Source organism: Oncorhynchus keta, chromosome 25, assembly GCF_023373465.1.
Source record: "Oncorhynchus keta strain PuntledgeMale-10-30-2019 chromosome 25, Oket_V2, whole genome shotgun sequence".
In the NCBI taxonomy this organism is placed as follows: domain Eukaryota; kingdom Metazoa; phylum Chordata; class Actinopteri; order Salmoniformes; family Salmonidae; genus Oncorhynchus; species Oncorhynchus keta.
In genome coordinates, this window is record NC_068445.1 from 39,838,458 (window position 1) to 39,850,472 (window position 12,015).

Sequence of the window (12,015 nt, forward strand, 5' to 3'; positions counted from 1 at the left end):
TCAGATAGGCTGTTTACATATGAATAAGAAGAATAGATGAGGAAGATAAAGTCTAGACCCAAGTTCCCCAAATGTTTCCAAATATGTTTTATGATAATTTATATGAACACTCAATGTAAATATACATATTCTCTTTTACAGAAAGTGAATAGATCAATTGATAGTGTGTGACTCTGTTGCTATTAGAATGTTGTAGCTTAGCTTCTGAATGTTATAGAGACAAACCAAAGATATTAATTCCCATGTGCATCAGAGTCGTGTGTTCCTCTGGCATTTTACCGCTTGTTGCTAGTTTAAAGCATTTTTTTTACCACTCAAATCAAGGAAGGTCCTGTGCCACCCTCCCACGAAACGTTGGCCCCTATAGGGGGCGTGCCCCCTAGGTTGGGAACCCCTGCACTAGAATGACATTCCATGTTGTTGTGTAATTTGAAGCGGCTTGTAGCTGTATACAGGCTATTCTGCAGCTACAGGCCTTTTGGTGTCCATGGGGTATCTTGTTCATTTACATATGTTAAGTTGACACTCAAATAACCTTAAACTTTTGTTATCATTATTACATTTTTTTTTTGCTGGAGGTCACTGTTTCGCATTTAGTTTAATTTTAGCTTTTAATTTTAATTTATTTGCACCAAAGAAGACAAGTGATAAACACCCATCCAGATAACAGTGAAGCAGTGAACAGGTGTGGTCGTCGTCAGGCCAAGGACTGATATACAAATCACCTAAAAAAAACTCATTACAATACATAAGTACAAAAATAAAAACGTTTTGTTAAAACAGATATCAGATTACTGAGTAGTTTGGTTCATCAGGCTGACCCCCAGTCTTCATGGATCAGATTACTGAGTAGTTTGGTTCATCAGGCTGACCTCCAGTCTTTGTGGATCAGATTACTGAGTAGTTTGGTTCATCAGGCTGACCCCCAGTCTTCATGGATCAGATTACTGAGTAGTTTGGTTCATCAGGCTGACCCCCAGTCTTCATGGATCAGATTACTGAGTAGTTTGGTTCATCAGGCTGAACTCCAGTCTTCATGGATCAGATTACTGAGTAGTTTGGTTCATCAGGCTGACCCCCAGTCTTCATGGATCAGATTACTGAGTAGTTTGGTTCATCAGGCTGACCTCAGTCTTCATGGATCAGATTACTGAGTAGTTTGGTTCATGGCCCCAGTCTTCATGGATCAGATTACTGAGTATCAGGCTGACCCCCAGTCTTCATGGATCAGATTACTGAGTAGTTTGGTTCATCAGGCTGACCCCAGTCTTTGTGGATCAGATTACTGAGTAGTTTGGTTCATCAGGCTGACCCCCAGTCTTCATGGATCAGATTACTGAGTAGTTTGGTTCATCAGGCTGACCCCCAGTCTTCGTGGATCAGATTACTGAGTAGTTTGGTTCATCAGGCCCCAGTCTTCATGGATCAGATTACTGAGTAGTTTGGTTCATCAGGCTGACCCCCAGTCTTCATGGATCAGATTACTGAGTAGTTTGGTTCATCAGGCTGACCCCCAGTCTTCATGGATCAGATTACTGAGTAATTTGGTTCATCAGGCTGACCCCCAGTCTTTGTGGATCAGATTACTGAGTAGTTTGGTTCATCAGGCTGACCCCCAGTCTTCATGGATCAGATTACTGAGTAGTTTGGTTCATCAGGCTGACCTCCAGTCTTTGTGGATCAGATTACTGAGTAGTTTGGTTCATCAGGCTGACCCCCAGTCTTCATGGATCAGATTACTGAGTAATTTGGTTCATCAGGCTGACCCCCAGTCTTTGTGGATCAGATTACTGAGTAGTTTGGTTCATCAGGCTGACCTCCAGTCTTCTCTTGAAGTTATTGAGGGATGATGAGGTTTTGGCAATGTGAAGATAAGAGTTCCAGAGTATGATACCTCTGTATCTGATAGAGAATTGACTATGTGTGGCAGTGGGGAGGGTGAAGGTTATCACAGTGTCTTGTGTTATAAAGATGGATTTCAGAATGAACCTGGAATAATCCATTGAAGGGTTTAGGGAAACTGTCTGGGAGGTAGGAGTATTTGTAGAGGAAAGTGCATAATTGGTGTACATTAATGTCATAAATAGACAAGCTATTGAGTATCTTAAACAAAGGTGCAGATGGGGCCAGGTAATTAGAGGAAGTGGCTAGTCTTGCAAATGTATTTTGTATGAGGAGTAATTTTTGTAGGAAGGAGGCATATGTACGGGCCCAGACAAATATTACAGTAAATGAGATATGGGTAAATGAAGCTGTAGGATAGAGTTAGGAAGCAAGCCTGATGAACCAAGCCTCTAATCCTTCTGATGATACCAACACATTTCATCACTTTGCTGCAGACAAACTGAATATGGTCTTTCCAGAACACCTTTTCATTAATTAGAACACAGTAGATATGACTTGTTCCATTTTATTCCCACCAATTGAGATTCTGGCTCTTTTTAAAAATATTTTTTAACAATATTTCTTATTCTTACTCGTGAATACAATAAAGTTCGATTTTTTTTTTTTTTTACATTTAAAGATCATTTGTTTATCTTGGACCATTCAGAACATATGACCATGTCTGAAGTAGCTTAGTTAATTAGTGAAGGAAAATTGTGTGATAAAATCAAATATATCCTCAGCAAAGAGAAGGGGAAGAAGTACGGTAGAAGACCCAGCAGCAAGGTCATTGATATAGATGTACAGCCGTCTCCATTAAACAGATTGATGCTGATATCTTCAAATTACCAATGGCCTTCATCACCTCCATTACATCATCACCCCCACTACATCATCACCCCCACTACATCATCACCTCCATTACATCATCACCCCCATTACATCATCACCTCCATTACATCATCACCCCCACTACATCATCACCCCCACTACATCATCACCTCCATTACATCATCACCTCCATTACATCATCACCCCCACTACATCATCACCCCCACTACATCATCACCTCCACTACATCATCACCTCCAGTACATCATCACCCCCACTACATCATCACCTCCACTACATCATCACCTCCAGTACATCATCACCCCCACTACATCATCACCTCCATTACATCATCACCTCCATTACATCATCACCCCCACTACATCATCACCCCCACTACATCAACCCCCACTACATCATCACCTCCATTACATCATCACCTCCATTACATCATCACCCCCACTACATCATCACCTCCATTACATCATCACCCCCACTACATCATCACCCCGCTACATCATCACCCCCGCTACATCATCACCCCCGCTACACCATCACCCCCGCTACATCATCAGCCCCACTACATCATCAGCCCCACTACATCATCACCCCCACTACATCATCACCCCCACTACATCATCACCCCCACTACATCATCACCCCCACTACATCATCACCCCCACTACATCATCACCCCCACTACATCATCACCCCCACTACATCATCACCCCCACTACATCATCACCCCCACTACATCATCACCCCCACTACATCATCACCCCACTACATCATCACCCCCACTACATCATCACCCCCACTACATCATCACCCCCACTACATCATCACCTCCATTACATCATCACCCCCACTACATCATCACCTCCATTACATCATCATCCATTACATCATCACCCCACTACATCATCACCTCCATTACATCATCACCCCCACTACATCATCACCCCTCCACCCCCACTACATCATCACCCCCCACTACATCATCACCCCATTACATCATCACCCCCACTACATCATCACCTCCACTACATCATCACCCCACTACATCATCACCTCCACTACATCATCACCCCCACTACATCATCACCTCCACTACATCATCACCTCCACTACATCATCACCCCCACTACATCATCACCCCCACTACATCATCACCACCATTCACCCCCACTACATCATCACCCCCACTACATCATCACCCCACTACCTCATCACCCCCACTACATCATCACCCCCACTACATCATCGACCCCACTACATCATCACCCCCACTACATCATCACCCCCACTACATCATCACCCCCACTACATCATCACCTCCATTACATCATCACCCCCACTACATCATCACCTCCATTACATCATCACCCCCATTACATCATCACCTCCACTACATCATCACCTCCATTACATCATCACCTCCACTACATCATCACCTCCATTACATCATCACCTCCACTACATCATCACCTCCACTACATCATCACCTCCACTACATCATCACCTCCACTACATCATCACCCCCACTACATCATCACCCCCACTACATCATCACCCCCACTACATCATCACCCCACTACATCATCACCTCCACTACATCATCACCCCATCACCTCCACTACATCATCACCTCCACTACATCATCACCTCCCATCACCTCCATTACATCATCACCCCATTACATCATCACCTCCACTACATCCACCTCCACTACATCATCATCCACTACATCACCCCCATACATCATCACCTCCACTACATCATCACCTCCATTACATCATCACCTCCATTACATCATCACCTCCATTACATCATCACCCCCACTACATCATCACCCCCACTACATCATCACCTCCACTACATCATCACCTCCACTACATCATCACCTCCACTACATCACCTCCATTACATCATCACCTCCATTACATCATCACCTCCATTACATCATCAGCCCCACTACATCATCACCTCCACTACATCAGGAGGCTCAAACTGTCCCTTAATGTTGTCCAAGGGATTTCCAATCAGTTTTCTCAGTTTCCTTTGACAGAGAGGAACCCACATTCACAAAAAAAAGTTATTAAATTCACATGAAATACCATCAGGATCACTATAGGTTTTATTTTCCAACATTGAGATGAGTTAGTTGTAGATGCCTTTTCCTTATTCATTGAGAAGGCAGTTGTCCCACACCCTGACTTTTGATAATTGGGAAATATTTCATGCAAAAGATGCAGAACAAAACCACAAAACTGGCTACTTTGGCAACGACCCTGGGACTTAACATGAGCACATCAAACCCCAAGGTAATCATCACCCAGACCACTACATCATCACCTGGACAGGAGACCTGGGACATCATCATTCACTGACCACTAACATCACCTCCATTACATCATCACCTGGGAGAAGTAACATATATTCATGACCTGGGAGAAGTACATCATCACCTCCATAACATCATTCACTGACCCACTATTCATCATCATTCACTGACCACTACATATATTCACTGACCTCCACTATATCACCTGGGAGGCTCAAACTGTCCCATATTAATGTTGTCATATATTCAAGGGATTCACTGACCAATCAGTTTCACTCAGTTTGACCTTTGACAGAGAGGAACCATACATTCACAAAAAAAGTTATTAATATTCACATGAAATACATATATTCATCAGGTAACATATATCACTATAGGTTTTATTTTCCAACATGACCTGAGATGAGTTAGTTGTAGATGCCTTTTCCTTATTCATGACCTGAGAAGGCATTATTCACCCACACCCTGACTTTTGATCACTGACCTGGGGGAAATATTTCACTGACCTGTAACAAAAGATGCAGAACAAAACCTGGGAGAAGTAACATAAAACTGGCTACTTTGGCAACGACCCTGGGACTTAACATGAGCACATCAAACCCCAAGGTAATGAGCATCAACCAGACAACAGACGACACCATAAACCTGGACAGGAGACCTGGGAGAAGTAACATATATTCACTGACCTGGGAGAAGTAACATATATTCACTGACCTGGGAGAAGTAACATATATTCACTGACCTGGGAGAAGGAACATATATTCACTGACCTGGGAGAAGTAACATATATTCACTGACCTGGGAGAAGTAACATATATATTCACTGACCTGGGAGAAGGAAGTAACATATATTCACTGACCTGGGAGAAGTAACATATATTCACTGACCTGGGAGAAGTAACATATATTCACTGACCTGGGAGAAGTAACATATTCAACTGGGAGAATAACATATATTCACTGACCTGGGAGAAGTAACATATATTCACTGACCTGGGAGAAGTAACATATATTCACTGACCTGGGAGAAGTAACATATATTCAACCTGGGAGAAGTAATATATATTCACTGACCTGGGAGAAGTAACATATATTCACTGACCTGGGAGAAGTAACATATATTCACTGACCTGGGAGAAGTAACATATATATATTCACTGACCTGGGAGAAGTAACATATATTCACTGACCTGGGAGAAGTAACATATATTCACTGACCTGGGAGAAGTAACATATATTCACTGACCTGGGAGAAGTAACATATATTCACTGACCTGGGAGTAACATATATTCACTGACCTGGGAGAAGTAACATATATTCACTGACCTGGGAGAAGTAACATATATTCACTGACCTGGGAGAAGTAACATATATTCACTGACCTGGGAGAAGTAACATATATTCACTGACCTGGGAGAAGACCTGGGAGAAGTAACATATATTCACTGACCTGGGAGAAGTAACATATATTCACTGACCTGGGAGAAGTAACATATATTCACTGACCTGGGAGAAGTAACATATATTCACTGACCTGGGAGAAGTAACATATATTCACTGACCTGGGAGAAGTAACATATATTCACTGACCTGGGAGAAGTAACATATATTCACTGACCTGGGAGAAGTAACATATATTCACTGACCTGGGAGAAGTAACATATATTCACTGACCTGGGAGAAGTAACATATATATTCACTGACCTGGGAGAAGTAACATATATATTCACTGACCTGGGAGAAGTAACATATATATTCACTGACCTGGGAGAAGTAACATATATATTCACTGACCTGGGAGAAGTAACATATATATTCACTGACCTGGGAGAAGTAACATATATATTCACTGACCTGGGAGAAGTAACATATATATTCACTGACCTGGGAGAAGTAACATATATATTCACTGACCTGGGAGAAGTAACATATATATTCACTGACCTGGGAGAAGTAACATATATTCACTGACCTGGGAGAAGTAACATATATATTCACTGACCTGGGAGAAGTAACATATATATTCACTGACCTGGGAGAAGTAACATATATATTCACTGACCTGGGAGAAGTAACATATATTCACTGACCTGGGAGAAGTAACATATATTCACTGACCTGGGAGAAGTAACATATATTCACTGACCTGGGAGAAGTAACATATATTCACTGACCTGGGAGAAGTAACATATATTCACTGACCTGGGAGAAGTAACATATATTCACTGACCTGGGAGAAGTAACATATATTCACTGACCTGGGAGAAGTAACATATATTCACTGACCTGGGAGAAGTAACATATATTCACTGACCTGGGAGAAGTAACATATATTCACTGACCTGGGAGAAGTAACATATATTCACTGACCTGGGAGAAGTAACATATATTCACTGACCTGGGAGAAGTAACATATATTCACTGACCTGGGAGGTAACATATATTCACTGACCTGGGAGAAGTAACATATATTCACTGACCTGGGAGAAGTAACTGACCTGGGAGAATATATTCACTGACCTGGGAGAAGTAACATATATTCACTGACCTGGGAGAAGTAACATATATTCACTGACCTGGGAGAAGTAACATATATTCACTGACCTGGGAGAAGTAACATATATTCACTGACCTGGGAGAAGTAACATATATTCACTGACCTGGGAGTAACATATATTCACTGACCTGGGTAACATATATTCACTGACCTGGGAGAAGTAACATATATTCACTGACCTGGGAGAAGTAACATATATTCACTGACCTGGGAGAAGTAACATATATTCACTGACCTGGGAGAAGTAACATATATTCACTGACCTGGGAGAAGTAACATATATTCACTGACCTGGGAGAAGTAACATATATTCACTGACCTGGGAGAAGTAACATATATTCACTGATTCCTGGGAGAAGTAACATATATTCACTGACCTGGGAGAAGTAACATATATTCACTGACCTGGGAGAAGTAACATATATTCACTGACCTGGGAGAAGTAACATATATTCACTGACCTGGGAGAAGTAACTGGGAACATATATTCACTGACCTGGGAGATAACATATATTCACTGACCTGGGAGAAGTAACATATATTTCACTGACCTGGGAGAGTAACATATATTCACTGACCTGGGAGAATAACATAATATTCAATCGGAAAGCTGGAGGAAATGACGGACTGACAAACAAGAATAGGGAAGTCAAGAAGAGGGACGTCAAGACAAATATGGATATATTCACTGACCTGGGAGAAGTAACATATATTCACTGACCTGGGAGAATTTAACAAGAAATATATTCACTGACCTGGGAGAAGTAACAAATATGGATATATTCACTGACCTGGGAGAAGTAACATATATTCACTGACCTGGGAGAATTTAACAATATATTCACTGACCTGGGAGAATTTCAACAAGAAATCAAATATATTCACTGACCTGGGAGAAGTCAAATATGGATATATTCACTGACCTGGGAGAATTTAACAAGAAATCAAATATATTCACTGACCTGGGAGAATTTAACATATATTCACTGACCTGGGAGAAATCAAATATGGACAAGATCATATATTCACTGACCTGGGAGAAGTAACAAGATCATATTCACTGACCTGGGATCAAGTAACCTCCAAGATATATTCACTGACCTGGGAAGTGTAATCGGGAAAGCTGGAGGAAATGACGGACTGACAAACAAGAATAGGGAAGTCAAGAAGAGCTTTTTTAAACGTCAAGACAAATATGGACCTCTAAGATCATTTCAACAAGAAATCAAATATGGACCTCCAAGATCATTTCAACAAGAAATCAAATATGGACCTCCAAGATCATTTCAACAAGAAATCAAATATGGACCTCCAAGATCATTTCAACAAGAAATCAAATATGGACCTCCAAGATCATTTCAACAAGAAATCAAATATGGACCTCCAAGATCATTTCAACAAGAAATCAAATATGGACCTCCAAGATCATTTCAACAAGAAATCAAATATGGACCTCCAAGATCATTTCAACAAGAAATCAAATATGGACCTCCAAGATCATTTCAACAAGAAATCAAATATGCATCTTCAACTCCAATATCAAATCAGTTCTACGGGGAAGAAACGTGGAGAAACACAAACGTAACGAGCAATAGACATCAAACTTTCATAAACAAATGCCTGAGACACATCCTGTCAATATACTTGTCAAACACCCAGAAGAAACAAAGAGCTCTAGGAAGTCGCACAACAATAACTACATGAAATCCAAATAAAATGCAGGAAATGGGGCTGGATTGGGCCATGGAGAACTCACAACGGCATAGGGGAAGTTTGTGAATGACCTATGCTCCCCTAAAAGCAAAAGGTTTTAAGTCAAGTAAGAGAAACCTTATGGACTGGCAGTTCAATCACAAAAATTAACTAATTGTCATTTCCAACACAAAATGTGTCGGTATTGATCATTTCCCGGGTTATTACCATTACAAAATAGTGACTTTTTGTATAACTTCTGAATAGAATGTATACCTCTGCTCATTACTGCTTACTACATGATATTATACTGTCTTTATAGCAATCGATTATGTGTAGATATCCATTTCCTCCCACTTATTTTCAACAACTATCCTAATGCGATACACCATTACCCCGTCATTACTGCCACAATGTAATCAATCAAATGTATTTATAAAGCACTTTTTACATTAGCAGATGTCCCAAAGTGCTGTACAGAAGCCCAGCCCAAAGCCCCAAACAGCAAGCAATGCAGGTGTAGAAGGAAAAGCTAGGAAAAACTCCCTAGAAAGAGGAACCAGGCTCTGAGGGGTGGCAAGTCCTCTTCTGGCTGTGTCAGGTGGACACAGCATTCTAAAGAAAATAAATATTTACACATGAAATAGCACACTTCTGTCTATGTCAAGTGTAAAGCACTTGTTCCCAATATAACGATTGTAGAAATTATAAATATATAACAATTTCAACAATAAATTGCATTGTCGATGGTAGCCTCCGTGCCGGTATAGAAGCTCAGCCAGCAAAAGGCACATATTTATGGATTAATAAATTAAAATATATGTTTCTTATTGTGGTAGCACCAAATCATATAGACAGATTAAATAAAACCATTGTTTGTCATAAAGTTTTAAAATAAAATATATAATGTTTTATGATGTGATGCTAATGACATCTGCAGAAGGTTCTGGAAAAACAGTCAAATCTATTGTAATTGTTGAATAAAATAGTCACATCCAATACCAGTTTATGATTCCTGACAAAATGAGAAAAGTATTCAAGAAACAACTTTTTACATTTTCATAAGAAATGCCGAAAGTGTCTGTAGTTCAAAATCACACATATGTCAAATATAGTTTCCAAAATCTCACACATGTCAAATATAGTTTCCAAAATCACACATATGTCAAATATAGTTTCCAAAATCTCACACATGTCAAATATAGTTTCCAAAATCACACATATGTCAAATATAGTTTCCAAAATCACACATGTCAAATATAGTTTCCAAAATCACACATGTCAAATATAGTTTCCAAAATCACACATATGTCAAATATAGTTTCCAAAATCACACATATGTCAAATATAGTTTCCAAAATCACACATATGTCAAATATAGTTTCCAAAATCACACACATGTCAAATATAGTTTCCAAAATCACACACATGTCAAATATAGTTTCCAAAATCACACATGTCAAATATAGTTTCCAAAATCACACATATGTCAAATATAGTTTCCAAAATCACACATGTCAAATATAGGTCAAATATAGTTTCCAAAATCACACATATGTCAAATATAGTTTCCAAAATCACACATATGTCAAATATAGTTTCCAAAATCACATATGTCAAATATAGTTTCCAAAATCAAAATCACACATATGTCAAATATAGTTTCCAAAATCACATATGTCAAATATAGTTTTCACACATATGTCAAATATAGTTTCCAAAATCTCACACATGTCAAATATAGTTTCCAAAATCACACATATGTCAAATATAGTTTCCAAAATCACACATGTCAAATATAGTTTCCAAAATCACACATATGTCAAATATAGTTTCCAAAATCACACATATGTCAAATATAGTTTCCAAAATTCTGTGCAACAAAATGTCCGCGTTTTCCAGAAATCCTAGTTAGAGGATTCCGGATTTTGTGCTTATTCCTGATTGCGGGAATCTGACGACTAGATTTCTAGAAAACGTGGACATTTTGTGAAAGTTATTGGGATTTTGCAACCAGTAGATCCTTCATTCCCCAGTAAATACTGTATGTAAAAACAAGAGACGTGTCCTGCTGTATGCTTACCTATGTCAAGTGTGATTGACAAGCGTGCTGCCACAACCAATGAACCTTATGGACAGTTGAAACAGTTGAAACACTGGTATATGTCATCTGTCTGTAAACTGTACTATATATCGATTGAATCAGTCTTCTGTCGGCATCTTGACAAAGTATTTTGCACTTACAGTGAAAATCATGGACTGTAGCTAGCCATTATAGCCTTAATGTTGGTTTGTGCTCACTGTTCAATGGATTATAGTTTAGTACCTTGTGTATTTTAGTGATGAGTATGGGGAACAGTACCTCCAACTACAAAACATGTAAATATTTACATTTATGTGAACATATGTCTTTAGTTGAAAGTGGAAAGGTCATTTATTTTTACCGTTTTAATGAATGTAAAGTCAGTGCACATCTACAGTACTGAGACAGAAGTTTAAGCTAGCCTGAGTTCCAGTTTCTTTAGCTAACATTTGACTCCTTGACACTCCTTGTCATGGCCTTTGGCGTGGAATGTTAGCTAAAAGAGACTGGAACCCAGACTAAGTCTAAGGTATCAATCTATTGGGGAACATGACTGAATCAAGTTGAACAAATGTTCCGATCATTGTCACTGCTACTCTAATCACACCAATCATCTCTCTGTC

At 39.7% G+C, this 12,015-nt stretch overlaps 3 long non-coding RNA genes across 25 annotated transcripts; all 3 read right to left on the bottom strand.

Moving 5' to 3' along the window:
* Positions 1-719: 719 nt before the first annotated feature.
* Positions 720-1,886, bottom strand: LOC127911778 (uncharacterized). Of its 13 annotated transcripts, none has more exons than XR_008079342.1 (4): positions 1,461-1,789; positions 1,313-1,358; positions 1,212-1,257; positions 720-1,122 (listed from the first exon to the last, which is right to left on the bottom strand). It is a non-coding gene; the product is annotated as an uncharacterized LOC127911778 (long non-coding RNA). The 13 variants fall into 13 exon arrangements; XR_008079339.1 differs by having other exon boundaries at positions 720-1,127; XR_008079348.1 differs by lacking the exons at positions 1,212-1,257; positions 1,313-1,358 and having other exon boundaries at positions 720-1,127; positions 1,461-1,664; positions 1,767-1,886.
* A 2,172-nt stretch (positions 1,887-4,058) lies between these two features.
* On the bottom strand, positions 4,059-4,743 carry LOC127911780 (uncharacterized). Its single transcript, XR_008079362.1, has 3 exons — positions 4,634-4,743; positions 4,484-4,517; positions 4,059-4,237 (listed from the first exon to the last, which is right to left on the bottom strand). It is a non-coding gene; the product is annotated as an uncharacterized LOC127911780 (long non-coding RNA).
* A 1,100-nt stretch (positions 4,744-5,843) lies between these two features.
* LOC127911779 (uncharacterized) lies at positions 5,844-10,757 on the bottom strand. Of its 11 annotated transcripts, XR_008079359.1 has the most exons (5): positions 8,855-10,757; positions 8,719-8,818; positions 7,033-7,486; positions 6,735-6,974; positions 5,844-5,887 (listed from the first exon to the last, which is right to left on the bottom strand). It is a non-coding gene; the product is annotated as an uncharacterized LOC127911779 (long non-coding RNA). The 11 variants fall into 11 exon arrangements; XR_008079358.1 differs by lacking the exon at positions 5,844-5,887 and having other exon boundaries at positions 6,485-6,974; positions 8,927-10,757; XR_008079353.1 differs by lacking the exon at positions 5,844-5,887 and having other exon boundaries at positions 6,485-6,974; positions 8,891-10,757.
* Between the last annotated feature and the right edge of the window lie 1,258 nt (positions 10,758-12,015).